This window comes from Syngnathus floridae, chromosome 1 (genome assembly GCF_059516105.1).
Source record: "Syngnathus floridae isolate MCC-2025c chromosome 1, RoL_Sflo_1.0, whole genome shotgun sequence".
In the NCBI taxonomy this organism is placed as follows: Eukaryota; Metazoa; Chordata; class Actinopteri; order Syngnathiformes; family Syngnathidae; genus Syngnathus; species Syngnathus floridae.
Window position 1 is genome coordinate 1,614,824 of NC_142413.1, and position 13,542 is coordinate 1,628,365.

The 13,542-nt window shown below is 46.2% G+C and overlaps 1 long non-coding RNA gene across 9 annotated transcripts in view; it reads left to right on the top strand.

The window, feature by feature from the left end:
* The window catches only part of LOC148403231 (uncharacterized), a 270,701-nt gene that overhangs the window by 177,645 nt on the left and 79,514 nt on the right, over nt 1-13,542 (top strand). For all 9 annotated transcript variants that reach the window (XR_015857824.1, XR_015857827.1, XR_015857820.1 and 6 more), the window contains 2 exons: nt 2,324-2,535; nt 4,638-4,764. This is a non-coding gene — a long non-coding RNA (uncharacterized LOC148403231). The remainder of the gene's footprint in view (nt 1-2,323; nt 2,536-4,637; nt 4,765-13,542) is intronic.

The following is a 13,542-nucleotide window of genomic DNA, read 5'->3' on the forward strand; positions in this document are numbered from 1 at the left end:
TGGCCTCTGGCCTGCCGATGGTGTTGCAAATGAAGTGTCGACGCAACTTTGCGAGGAAAGACGAATGGAAATGAGAGAGCAACGGCGAGCCGCCCAAAGAGGAATAGGACGAGAAGGAAAGGTAGAAATCTTTCAAAGGTGTGCTCGCTGAAGCACCGTGCAGACAATGAATACTGATGCCGGACGGAGCTCTGTTGGCTTCCCCTCAAACTTTGGACTGTAAAAGTTTCTGATGAGTACGGCGCGGTCGTCTAGCGGTTAGCTCAAGCTAACCAATGACAACTCTGGGTATTTGCCAAAATGGCGACCAGTCCGGGTTGTAACCTTCAAAGTCAGATTTCATTTTACGGGCTTATGCAAAAGAAAAAAAACAACATCGTATGTCTTCTTTAAAGTAACAAGACAAGTGGAAGGGTTGCGAAAATAATGCCGCCATACATCATTCCCGTTACGTTCTGGCAAAATATAGCTTTAGCCAATGATCCGTCGACGCCGCGTTAGCGTCGGTAATTGAACCGTTCGTCACGCGCCGCACCTCATCCAATCTCCATTAGCCGTCTTTCACTCGGCGTTCACGAGCCGAGCGAGAGGACGGAGCGGCGCCCCCGTTCGTGCCCGTGACCCGAGCGAGATGATGAGACACGACTCGGAGAGCCAAGTTGACGCTCATGTGGGTTCGGTGACAACCCCCTCCCAGAAAAAATAGCAAAGACTGCAAAAATACTCCATCACGATACTTGTGGAAGAAAAGGCTACGGTTCAAGTGGTGTACTTCAGAAAAACATACACTTTATAAGATTATTTTTGAAGTAAGCACGGCACACAACTCCTCATCCCGCTTAAGTAGCGTCATGATGTAGTATGTGATGACTTGCCCTTCACTGCAAAAAAAAAAAAAAAAATCAAAGAGCAAAAATAGCCGCGGAGAGCCGTAGCATGTCTCCATGGCGGCTCTTAGAAATAAGTGGCTAGAATATGACACCGGGGGCAACATTGTCAGGAGGAATTGACTCGGCCCAACACAAATAAAGCAGCGACTTGAAAGAGCCTTGAAGATGATGATTTCCAGATATTGCGCCCGATGCGCTTCGCGTCCTCATCCGTCACGCCGCAATCTCCTCGCCGCACTCTCCGTTCCTTTCATCCGCCGCTCGCAAGATGAATCCCGCTCAGCGTCATTGTGCGCGTGACTCCCCTCACTTTGCCGTTTCGCTCTCCGCCGCTAACGTCAGCCTTCATCTAGCCGGGAAACGGACGATGGGAGGATTCCGTTTTGCCGGTCGAGAGGAAAAGGATAGCGGGAAGAAAAGCAACGGTAATTTAAGCAGCGGGCGGCGATGAACGCGGCCTCGTCAGCCCTTTTTTTGTGACAAATCCTCAAAAGGAACCTTTGGAGTTGGAGGACATTTTCTGTCCGGCCCCGTGAAATGTCAAAGTTAACCACGGCTGAATACTGATAACCACCACCGTCGTGCTCAGTCCAAGTTGCTGTGAGTCCAAAATAAAATTTCAAATCGCTAAAACTTTGACACTGGCTTGGGAGATAGAGGAGATGCTATCGATTCTCTTAAGCTAGCACACGGACATTATCAAAGTCCGTTCAATTTTTGTGCACCGAAGATTTGATCATTCTTCCGGTGTCCAAATTTCTGTGAGGCCAAAATAAAATCTTAAATTGCCAAAACTGGCTAGGGTAGTTAGCGCTGGCGGAACTGTCGGAAAATGCTCTTAAGTTAGCACGCGGACATCTTCAAAATCCATTCGATTTTTGTGGACCGAAAATTTGATCATTCTTCCGGTACCCAAGTTGCTGTGAGTCCGAAATAAAAATTTAAATCGCCAAAATGTTTGACACTCGCTTGGGTAGATAGCGCTAACGTAACTGTGGGGAAATGCTATTGATTTGCTTAAGCTAGCACGCGGATATCTTCAAAGTCCATGTAAAGTTCGTTGCAGCGTGGACCGAAGATTTGATCATTCTTAAGGTATCCAAGTTGCTGTGAGTCCAAAATAAAATTCTTACGGGATCCTTCGCATAATGTCGTCTCAAAATTGACCAGAAAGTTCCCAAGGAGGCTAATTTGTGACTTTTTTTTTCTTCTATTTTGCAATTTCATTCCAAAATTTGGTGCAGCCAGACTGCTATCGATGTTGCTTGGTGTCGCGCAGTTTAAAAGTGGCAATGTTTTGCTGAAGCCTCAATTATTGTCGTGTTGAAATAGTCGCATGTTGTTATGTCTTCTGGACAAGCGTCACTCTTGGCAGGCACAGGGGGGGAGGATGAGATGATTCTAAACGAATGTTCTTTTGCCTCATTTTCCAGCAAGCCAGCTCGAAGATGAAGGCACCGCCGCGCGCCGAAGGCCTCTCGTTAGCGGCCCAGATCGAAGCGCCGCCGAGGCGGTGGACGTTGACCCCGCCGCACGACCTGACGCATGGACTTGCGATACGAAGGCCCGCAAAAGCCAGTTGAGATGTGATAGTTTCAACATGAGCCTTTCATCACAAAAAAAGTCTGCGTATTTGTTCTTGAAGGTGAGAAGTATTTATTTATTTTTTGACGTCTGTATTTCACAGTTCGACATTCCCGCCGTTCCTAATGAGCACTCGGAGATGTTGCTGCTGTCTTCAACCCCAAAAAAAGCAAATTAGCCACACGCCGTCTTGTGGGAAGGACGGAACATGTGTTCTCAAACGCAGGATCTGTCACCTCCCGTCAATTATTCCGCATTTGACGGGGAGATGTTTCGCCGAGTTGTTCGTAGTTGAGACAAACGATGCGGCAAGCCCGACACGGATCCTTTCAAGAAGTTTCGAGTCGGCCGCAGTCGGGCGCAAGCAACGACTTTGAATATCTGAAACGATCGTTAAAATGTGAGCTTGGTTTTTGTTGCTTTTTAATTCTCGACAGAGATAGAAAACGGACATTTGGCCAGCGCTGTACTCGTTGGGGGTCGTTGTAGAAGCGCGGTTGCGGTATTATGCCTGCGGGGGCGCTGCTGCATCAGAAACAAGTTGCACTTAAACCCATCAAAGAAGAACAGAAGAGATAAAATCATCTGAATCAGGTTGATTATTGGCGCTAAGACATTGGTGTCAAACCCAAGGCCCGGGGGCCGGATAACGGCCCGCCATATCATTTTATGGAAATTTTGCATCAACTTTGCGTCATTATTAAAATTCTAAATTGTCTTCACGTTTAAAGAAATAGAGATATCGCTTGCAATTTTTTTTTACCATTCATTTTTAAGAAATTTGAACCGTTTTTACTCGTCTCTGTAGTTTAACGGCCCTCCGAAGGAAACTACGTCTACGATGCGGCCCGTGACAAGAATGAGTTTGACACCCCCTTCTCGACAAAGATTGAACGGATTCATTTTCTTCCTCCAACGTTTTCAGTCGTCGGCGGAGTTTGGCAACTTTCAAGCAGTTGCCGTGGAATTGTCCCAAACGGCAAAATAGCATCAAAAGAGGCTGCCGAGCCGCTCAATCTATGGCGCCTACTCACTCGACTTGAAAAATGTCAAAAGTTGGCAGCGCGCGTGACAGCGTCGCAGTGCACAGCCACCTGCGTGAATTCCCATCATCTGTCAGTACTGCCTACGCGCTCCCCCCGGCCCCAGCCCGGCCCGGCCCCGCCCGCCCCGGGAAGCGCGCCGGGCGCTCCCTCCTTTCCGCCCCTTCGACTTCATCCGTCACGGACTCGGCGGCGGCGGCGGCGGCTTCTCCCTCGCCCGAGGCGCGCCTTCGTCGACGGCAAAACGGGCTAAGCGTGACTATTTAATCAGTCACGCTTTGGAGCGCAAACTCGCACTTTGCTGACTATCTGACTGACAAGCGTGACGACGTCAGAGTGCATTTCTCACGGCTGCCGTCAAGGCGGAGAAAACACGACTCTCCTCGGCAAATCACAGGTTCCGCCGGTGTGAGATCAGGACACGTCGCGACCGTCACTTCTGCTTTAATTGTGCGAATGCAGGAAGCCTTCACACATAGGTTGATTTATTTATTTATTTTATTTAGGATATTTTCAGAAATGAGAATTTTCCGCGGATCCGCGGATTTCCGTGTTTTTTTCCGTTGAAAGTATTTTCGTGAATCGTGTAAATCCCTTGAGAAAATTATTTTTTTATATATGGGGGGAGCGGCCGGCTAGCTGGCCGGGCAACGTTAGCCTCGGCGCTACTTTTCCGTGCTTTTTCACATTTGCCATTTTCATCCCTGTATTTTACTCTCCTCAATTCTTTGCCGCGCTTCTTGAAAATCCTCGCACATTTTTCCAAGTGACACATTCAACTCATTCACTGCCATTGACGAATATAGACGTCAAAGGCGTATTTTATCTTTGACGTCTAAATGCGTCAATGGCAGTGAATGAAAAATTATTTTATTTTAACCATGTTGCACATTTTTCACCACAGTCCTCCTTCCACCTGACATTAGCCACAACTCCCAGCGAGCCTCTTCGGGAAGAAGTGCTGTAGCCAATGAATGGATGCTAAGTCCCCGTGGACATCCATCTGTCCGTCCACCCATTCCCATCATATGTCCAATTTAACTCTGAAGTGACTCTAGCTTGTCCCTCACCTTGTTACTTTGAAACTTTGCAAAAATGACTTGTCACTCTTCCTTCCTAGCGCCTTCCCTTGGCGAACGTCTCTCCTCGCCACGGCCGCCTCCTTCATGCCCATGTAGAAGACCGACGTTTGGATTCAGATTCTCTCTACATCACTCTACCACCTGCTGGGCCGGGACTTCTTTAAGGTAGGGTCTGTTTTTTTTTTTTTCTGTTAGCTCCAGCAGTAGCTCTTTATATCCGATAAACTGCAGCCGTGTGGAGGAATGTGCAGTTTGTGTGTGTGTGTGGGGGGGGGGGGGTCAATCACAGCTGTGTGTATCATATGTTATTAATTTGTCTAGCTGTCAGTGGAAACACACTCATGGCTGTATTTATTTCAGCGCCCTCTCAGGCTCCATTAGTGAGTGGGGTTATTGCTTTTTGATTGTATTTATTCCCCTTCTGCCTTTCATATCCGCAACAATATTACCTCCATCTACCCCCCCACCCCCACCCCTCCCCCTTTCTGCCATTGTCAACATTTGACTGATTGATCTTTCAATAAATCTATCTATTAGTTTATTGCTTTTCTGTGGTGGAATGCTGTTTCCATCCCGGGAAAGGAGAGATCGACACCGAGATCAAGTTAGGGCTGTCGGCGGATATCGCGTTGCGCAATACTCGGTTTGCTTTCGGTCTTGCGATTGAAAGAATTACATCGGAGGAGCTACAGTTAGACGAGTTGACTGGTTTGATCCAGTTTTTATTTATTTAAAATGGATTTATTTATTTATTTTGTCAGTTCCACCCAAAAATTTCGGGAAATATTGACCTGCCACCCAGGGAAGAACATTATGCTTTTCAATCCCTTTCAAGAATCACATTTGGAAAGCGTCTGTAATCTTGCACTTAGCTGCCTATTGAAGTTTTTGAAAGTTTTGTGACTTTTTCTGACCCCCCCAAATCCAGACTCGGCGATTGAGTGTGGTTTGCCACATCAAGCGGATTTCCGAGGGCGGGGCGATCAAATCAAAACACATCTTCTTTTGAAATAGCCGCTGAAGTTTCGAATGACTCGATGTCTTTCTAATCATTTAACGCCGAATGAAACAAAAGAAACTCTCTCGTGGGCGCCATTTTTTTTTTCTGCCAATGACTTTTAGGTTTGAATCAGTTCTCAGCAACTAACAAAGGTGGCTCCTTGGGTTTTCAAATCCAGTCGGGCGCTCGGAACGAAGTCGCATTTGTCCAAGTCCCGACGCTGAATTTTACGACATCTCCCTCCAGGTTGTCCTCAAGCGCAAGCACAAGCCGCTCAGACGTTAATACCCGCAGAGTGCCGGCTTTGATTGACATTGCAGACTTAACCGGAGGCGTAAATCCAAAGCGGCGCCAATGACTATAGGCTGTAAACAGCAATAAATAAACAGCGATAAACTCATCATTGTAGCGGGGAGGCTTGTCGCGTCGTAGTAGTCCTTGCAAGTGGGGAACATCTCTGGAGCCCTTGATAAAACGCACTTCAATAAAGTGTTGCCATGAGATTCACGGGCGTGCGTGTTCTTACTCGGCGTGTCGTTGACTCCATCGGAAGCGGCGACGTGCCATCAAGGCGCGTGAAACCTTTTTGTCGTTTGTTTCGTACGCACTTAAGAGCCAGCAGCCAAGAATTCCTGGAAAGTATGCGAGCGATTCATCGCTGAGTAGAATTGCTTGTCATTTGCAAAGGAGAAGAATGGTGAAAAATAATAGCATCCGGCAATTTTCAACAGTTTCACCAAAATCTCAGAAAGTTGAATTGAAAGAGACAACGCGGCTGATTTGTTCAATGTCAGATGAGCTGGATCAAGGGTTGGCTGCTAGTCAATATCAGCACCTGGCTGAATGGATATGAAATACAAAAAAAATATTTTTAGCATAATTTATTATAAGAATTTATTTAAATTCATGAAATTAATTGATTCATTAAAAATGTATTAAATTAATTAATGTATTAAAAAATATGACATTAATTTATTTATTTTAAAAAAATATTAAAAATATATTAACACATGGGGAGATAGTGAATTACAGATTTAAAAAAAAAAAAAAATCAATCCAATGGTGTTTTCTGCATCGACAAACCAGCACGTTATATTATCAAGCACCTCGGGCTAATAACTGTCAATGCAAGGCCGAGTTTTTCATTGCGAATCTCTTAGTATCCGATTATTGATTTTTTTCCCCCCCTGAGCTTTGATGAATGATATTTAAATCCTCACATGGCAATTCTGTTGAAAAAGGCCACAGATGGTTCTGAAACTTGTCGACCGGTTCTGAAGCAGTGGAGGATATTTACGAATTTTTCACATCCCCGCCAGCGTCATATTTCCTCTTAGCCTATTTAACTGACTTAAATGCTGTTTACTGTTCATGAATTTTTCAACTCCACATGTTTTTCAATCCAATCTGACTGGAGAAATGTGAATCGACATCTAAAAAATGTTCTTTCGCCACATATTTGAGCAGCCTTCACTTTAAGCTCTTTCCAATGTTTATTAAAGATTTGAGCTCTTTACTCCTGGCAGATAGCGAACCAACAGTGCATAGCTAACATTAGCTAGCCGTGTTAGCTAGCCGCCGTTTTCTTATTTAGCACATAGAGGAGCAGCAATCAGGCTCTCTTTATCAGTCGACGGCGCCCTCCTTTATCTTCTGATCGATAGCTCAGTGTAATCCTATCAATGCGTCGGGCATTGCCTTGATGCCTGCCGTGCCAAAAATACACTCGCAGGCAAATGGGGTCAGATAGCAATTTGAAAGCTTCCCGGAATGGCAGCGCTTGATGAATGGCAGCCGCAAACATGCGTTAATGATCCATTTGTCTTGGACTCGTCGGCTGGTTTTTGTACTTGGTTTGGGTTTTTTTTTTTTGCCTTTTGTTGATTCGACTCGGTCGTTCCCTCGGGTGCGTGCCATCGGTGCAAGGTGCAATTGCTTCCGCATGGCCGAGTGCGGCCGAGTCAATATCTACCTGGCGCTCGCTTAAAGACGAGGTGACCCGAGATCAGGGCGGAGATGTCAATCTCCCCAAAAAAAAATCTGTCTCCACCAGGGCGATCGATAACTTTGTGAAATACAATTATAAGTGCGCAGAGGTATGGCAAAATAAGTCAATTGCTCAGCGGCTTGTTTATCGACGCGCCAAACTCAACTACGGGACTAATTAGAACTTGATCCCCTGACAATAGACACACATGACTGAGTCTGGCTTTGAATTATCCTGACAACAGAATCGACCCAAGTAAAATGTTTTTTTTTTTAAAAAAAAAGGGATGATGTGAATAAAAGTGCATTCCTGGCTCATTTGTTATGCAAGGTTAAAAAAAAAGAAAATAGAAACGACGCTACATGATTCATACGCGCGGATGGATAATTATCACCATCCCAATTATAAAAGGGATGCAAACAAGAGGTCTTGTAGCGAGCCAATATTTCTTGTCTGATTCGGTGTTCAAATAATTAATGAGCGTGCTTTTAATCTCCCGATGGAGAACCAACGCTCCACCAGAGGAGAAAAGATTGCTAAAGCCCTGGATGGCTGCGTAGTAGCTGGCTATAAAAAAAAAAAAAAAAAAGATAATGATGATACAGGGCAGGCCAGCGCATGTTCCCATGTAGCTGACACGTTTTCGCCCGAAAACTTTAGTCAGCCCGCGGTGCACTGGGAATACGCCAGTGTGTCAGGTGAATCGGTGCGAGTAGTTGTTTTCCTCCGAGGGGCGGGAAGGGCCTGGCGGGCCGGCTCGTTGACTACTTAGCATGCGCACCGCTGGTTTAGCACTGTGCGTCTATGCGTGCCGTCTGGCCGGCCGCCATTCTCTTGTCGTGCTTTAAAGGAGACATTTTTGGTTTCACACTTTCAAAAACGTCGTCTTACCAAATCGCCCCTGACGACACGGGGTCCTCGGTTTACGACGTGCTCGAGTTACGCTGATTCGTCTTTACGACACACGTCTCATATAAATCGTTTTTTATGTTATTTATATATATATATTTTGTATTTCATCTCATATATTTAAAGCCTTTTTTTCGAGCTAAGCGGTTATTTAATGATATTAAGCTATGTCTATCTGTTTATCTATCTATTTCCCCAGGGATCAATAAAGTATCTAGCTAGCTAGCTATAGCTAGCTAGTTAGCGCCCCCTCCTCTCTCTCTCTCTCTCTCTCTCAATCACAGAAATAAAGGTGGGGAATTTTTATTTATTTTTTTTAAATGCTGTACTGTTTCATTTTATGACTGTTCCGACTTACTTATTACTAAATTCAGTTCACGTCGCCGCCTAGGAACGGATCAACGTCGTAAAATGAGGATATGCTCAATAATCAACGCAGGCCCGTATTTGTCACATTAAGATTCGGAACAGCTTGCTCCAAGACAGCCTTTCACAAATAAAAAGGCTTCACGACGTTGTTTAATTTCACACTTGGTAAGAAGGAAATCCAAAAGCAAATTTTCCATACGTCCCCTTTAACACGTATACATAGACTATCATGTTCAGTGGTAGTCGATGCCAATGCTGGCTTTGGCTGACGGTGTTCAAACATTTGTCCTGAATGGGATTAAAGTCTGTCAACGCTAAGTCCGATCTCACAAAAGAGAAACAAAGGGCCTCATTTGTGGCGACGTATCGTTGCTTTGGCGGCAGCATAGACTATCATCCCAATGTCAGGACAAGAAAATGAGTTGACTTTTTATCGTCACTTAACCTCTCGTAACTATCTTCCCATCGCATCTAAAAAAAAAAAAAGGAAGATTCGCGCTGGGTGCAAATAACCAAGGGCAAGGGGGTCTTCCTCTCTCGATAAATAATAGACGTACTCGGGCCTCGGTTGGAATTCCGAGCACGCGCCGCCGGTTCAAATGGTCTCAATTTTATTATCGTTGCCGTAGGAAGTTCATATCGGGTTCAGCATCTAATAGGTGTGATTGGATTCCTTCAGTCTGGCTGGAGGGAGCCACGGGTGTGAGAGGGCTGCCAGGCTATCGGGGGGTCGCTCAGACTCTTTTGGGTTGGCGCTCATCGAAAGATTCCGTCCTTGGATGTGAGGGCCACGCAATCCAGGAGAGTGTGTGTTTTGGGTCGAGTCATTTCTAGATTGAGGTTGGGGTCGAACCGCTGATTGACATTGAAAGAGGCCGTCGTTGTTGTGGACAAAAGACGTAGCAAGAAATCAAGACGAACCTTGAATCTTCAAGTGGCCGTTTTTTCGTCCAAATGCGGATTTTTTTTCGATCCGGTGAGCCACTATCTTTAATTGCCTGGACATTCCATGCGCATTCGATTTAAATCAAAGATAAGACCAGGTGGTGCGTTCATGTGGTCCGACATCAATTTTTTTTTTTCTGTTGTGTCGCAGTGAATCGGCACGACGCATCATTTTGCCTCAGTTCGGAGTAGCTGGTGATGAGGCAGCGCTAAACGTGGCATTTGCGCTCGCTGATGAGCTTGCAAATCAGGTCTGGGTTGCCGGGCGGGGGCACGTATTCATTCATTGGTACTTTGAGACTGTGACCATCAATCAGAGCGCAATAAATCTCCTCGCTCTCATCAATAGGCAATCGGCTAATGCACGCCGCAGATCAATTTCTGACTCGCAGGAATCTCATCTCTCTGGCCAGCCTGCTCCAATATATGCAAAGAAGCGACGTTCTGTCGGGTAAAGTCCCTTGATGACGTCTCGTGTCCATGTTCAGATCCGCACAACCAATGAAACTTCTTCTTAGACCAAGGGTGTCAAACTCATTTTTGTCACAGGCCAAACTGATGAAAAACTTGTTTTAAAATCAGAGTACACTGTTCAAATTTCTTAAAATCTCGAATGGTAATAAAAATTGCAATATCTTTTTTTTTTTTAAAGTGAAAACAATTTGTCGTTATAGTAATGACACACTTCGCGGGCTACATAAAATGATACGGTGGGCCGTATCTGGCCCCCGGGCCTTAAGTTTGACACGAATGTCTTCGACTCGATGCCGTCATTCAAATTCAAGTTGCAAAAGTCTCACGGTGGGTAACATCGACCGGGTCACTTTAAAGACGTGTACTTGATGGAGAAACAAAAGAAGTGATGACGAGGCGACTTAAGAGCATCCAATGTTGTACGGAGGAACAAAATGAAAGACGATGGTGGAAAACCAAAACGTTCCACTCGTATTTTAAAGAGAGGTGACCCGATTGTGATGTTTAGCCGTACACAAAGCCACTTATCACTTCTCGCGGCCAGCAGACAGCTGATCAGCGCATCTGTAATAAGAAAAACCCAAATGGTGTTTACAAGAAAAACACATCTCGTCTACGCCGCCGACGAGATAACGCGGCCGGGCCCGGCCGGGCCGTCCTTGGACGTATTGACAGGTGGAGATTAAAAACACATAGTGTGCCCATTAAGCGCACGGCAAACACGCTTTGTGACTTTACAGGTCACGCCGTGGAGATACGCCTCGGTTGCCCTTGACTGCCTCGCCGTTTCCTCAAAGGCAATCCTGGCGGCGGCGTCTTTGGTCTTTTAATATCGGCCGGCGCCCCGGAGCTCCATCGCAGGCGGATTAATTGTCATAACAACAGTCGCACGCGGTGCCAAACAGCTCCCGCCGGCCGGACATTAGCTAAAGACATGACAGCGTGTTGAGTTATTCACGCTGACATTAGCAAAGAGCGTCGACGTGACGCCCCCTCAAGCGCAGACGACTACACCGCAGGTAGAGACAGGCGACAACAAGTACGATGAGTTTTTCTTCTTTTTTGGAAGACGGCCAAGAGCAGATGTAGCGAAGATCCTCATGCGGGGCTTGGGAATGCCCCCCCACCCTTTCCTACCATGCTTGAACGTGTTGTACAAAGTGTGCTAGCTAGCATGTGTGATACGGGAACAGGTGGGCACGCGAGCAGACGCCGTGCTCTTCACGTTGGGTTGACTTCAGTCAAAGCCGCTCTTGTTGTGCTAGCTTGAGGTCTGAGGCCGGCTGTGGGGTATCTACTCGGGACAAACTAGAGTCAGATCTACAGATGGAGCAAATTTGGAGTAGTTTGCGATCAAAAGGCGAAAGCTTCTGATGCTTCTCGGTTCTTCGTCGAAAACGCCGACAAACGTCTCGATGGCTCTTCACCTGACATCGTGCCGATTTAAGGGGACAACACAATTAAGGGTCATTTCTTATTAATCCGTGTCCACCAAGGAGCATGAAGGCACACACGCTTTAGTTATTAGCCTCTGCCTCGTAGCGGCTTAGCTTTTTTGCGGGAAAAAACAAAGCTTTTGTTTCTCTGTCATATTTATTTGGGCGCCTGTTATTGCCGCGTCCCGGCAAAACGCTGTTTGAAATTAATCCAGAGCTCTTAATTTGAGGCTTTCATAAGACGTTATGTGCCCACTCTGGGAGAACAATAGCTTATTAAAACCTCTCACTTTGCAAGATGATACATTTCCGAGCCCGAGCGAAAAAAGCTAACGGGGCTCGTGAAGCGCAAAGTACGGAACCTGAATTTAATACGCTACTTTGTCACGGCACCCTTGAAGTAATAACCTGGTCAAAAGCATATTTATCAGGGTGCAAGATTGCTCTGTACATTACGTCTGTGTTTATAGTCTGAGCTAGCTTGCGTTCAAAGTTTGTTTTCAAAGGGAAACGACGCCGCCGCCGCCGCCGCGGCTTTTTTGCCCTTGACTTTGCGCGTTGGGAAGGAGGCGTGCTTTTCAAAGCGGTTAACCTGCTGATGCACTTGCTAAAACTTCACCCCAAGTCATTCATTCTCCCCTAAATATGACACCATGATTAATTCAGCAGCTCACGCAGCCACCTCGGAGCCTCGGCTCGCTAAAGTCGAACTTTCCTCGCCGCCCTCCCTGGGGCCGAATTTGCAAAAGCAGGTCATCCCAGAATTCATCTCCTCCCCCTGGTGGAGGGCTCTTATTCATCTATCATGAAGCTTCCCAGCGGATCTCCACGGCCATGTAAATGGAGGTTCTTAAAAAGTCGCACTTGAGGAAAATTGTGTTTCTGCCTCTGCTTTTCCGCTGCTTTCTGGATCTTTTGCTCTGACGCCCTTTCCCCCGGCTTATCAGTCTGACGCGCCAAGGTCAGCCGAGCCTGAGGCTATCAGTCACGATAAAGACGGGATGTGGTGTCCTGCCCTGACAGGTCCCCGTCCAGCCCGTGAAGCCAAATCGACACAGATTGGAGAAATCCAAATACGCACAATTTTAGCTTTTCGTGTCGGGCATGGCTTTTGTTACTGTGTATCGTGCTAAGTGCTAACGCTAAGCCAAATACTTCCCTTTTGGCTGTGATGTTTCATTGCCAGAAAATGCGGCTGTTAAATTTCTCAAGATGATCTTTAAGAAACGTCCGCGTGGCTAGCCGCTGCAACTTCGAGTATCGTGCTAATGCTAAGTGCTAACGCTGAGCCAACAACTCTCAATGCAACTCAGCTGCTGACCGCTAGCCGATCAACAATTTAGCTTGCGCACAAAATGTTTCAATCATCTGACAGTAGTGATTAATAGTAATAATAATCGGGTCATGGCCTGAGATGAGTTGAAAAATATAAATTGGAGTATATTTTTTGTCTTTAAAACAGTTAACATTGGCAATCCGCAAGCTTTTAAAAAGAAAAGATGGGTGTCTATTTTGTCCGTTTGGTCTTGCTTGCATATGCAAGCGCACGGACCATGAAGGAGATTGAACGTGAGCGGGAGAGAATGGACGCTGGCACCTCCACGCTCCCACTCCGGCTTCCGTGGCAGCCAAAGTAAGACTTATCACGACTTGTTTCCGCCTCCCGAGCGGCAGGAAATGGATCAGCCTCGGGCCCTAATCCCTTTCAATATCCTCGCCGCTCCCAATTGTGATCCCAGATTGAGACGTCGGCCTTGGGAATCGCAGGAAAAAAAAAAAATTGACAGGTGCAATCACTGACCTTTTTTTAAGTCACCTGCCCC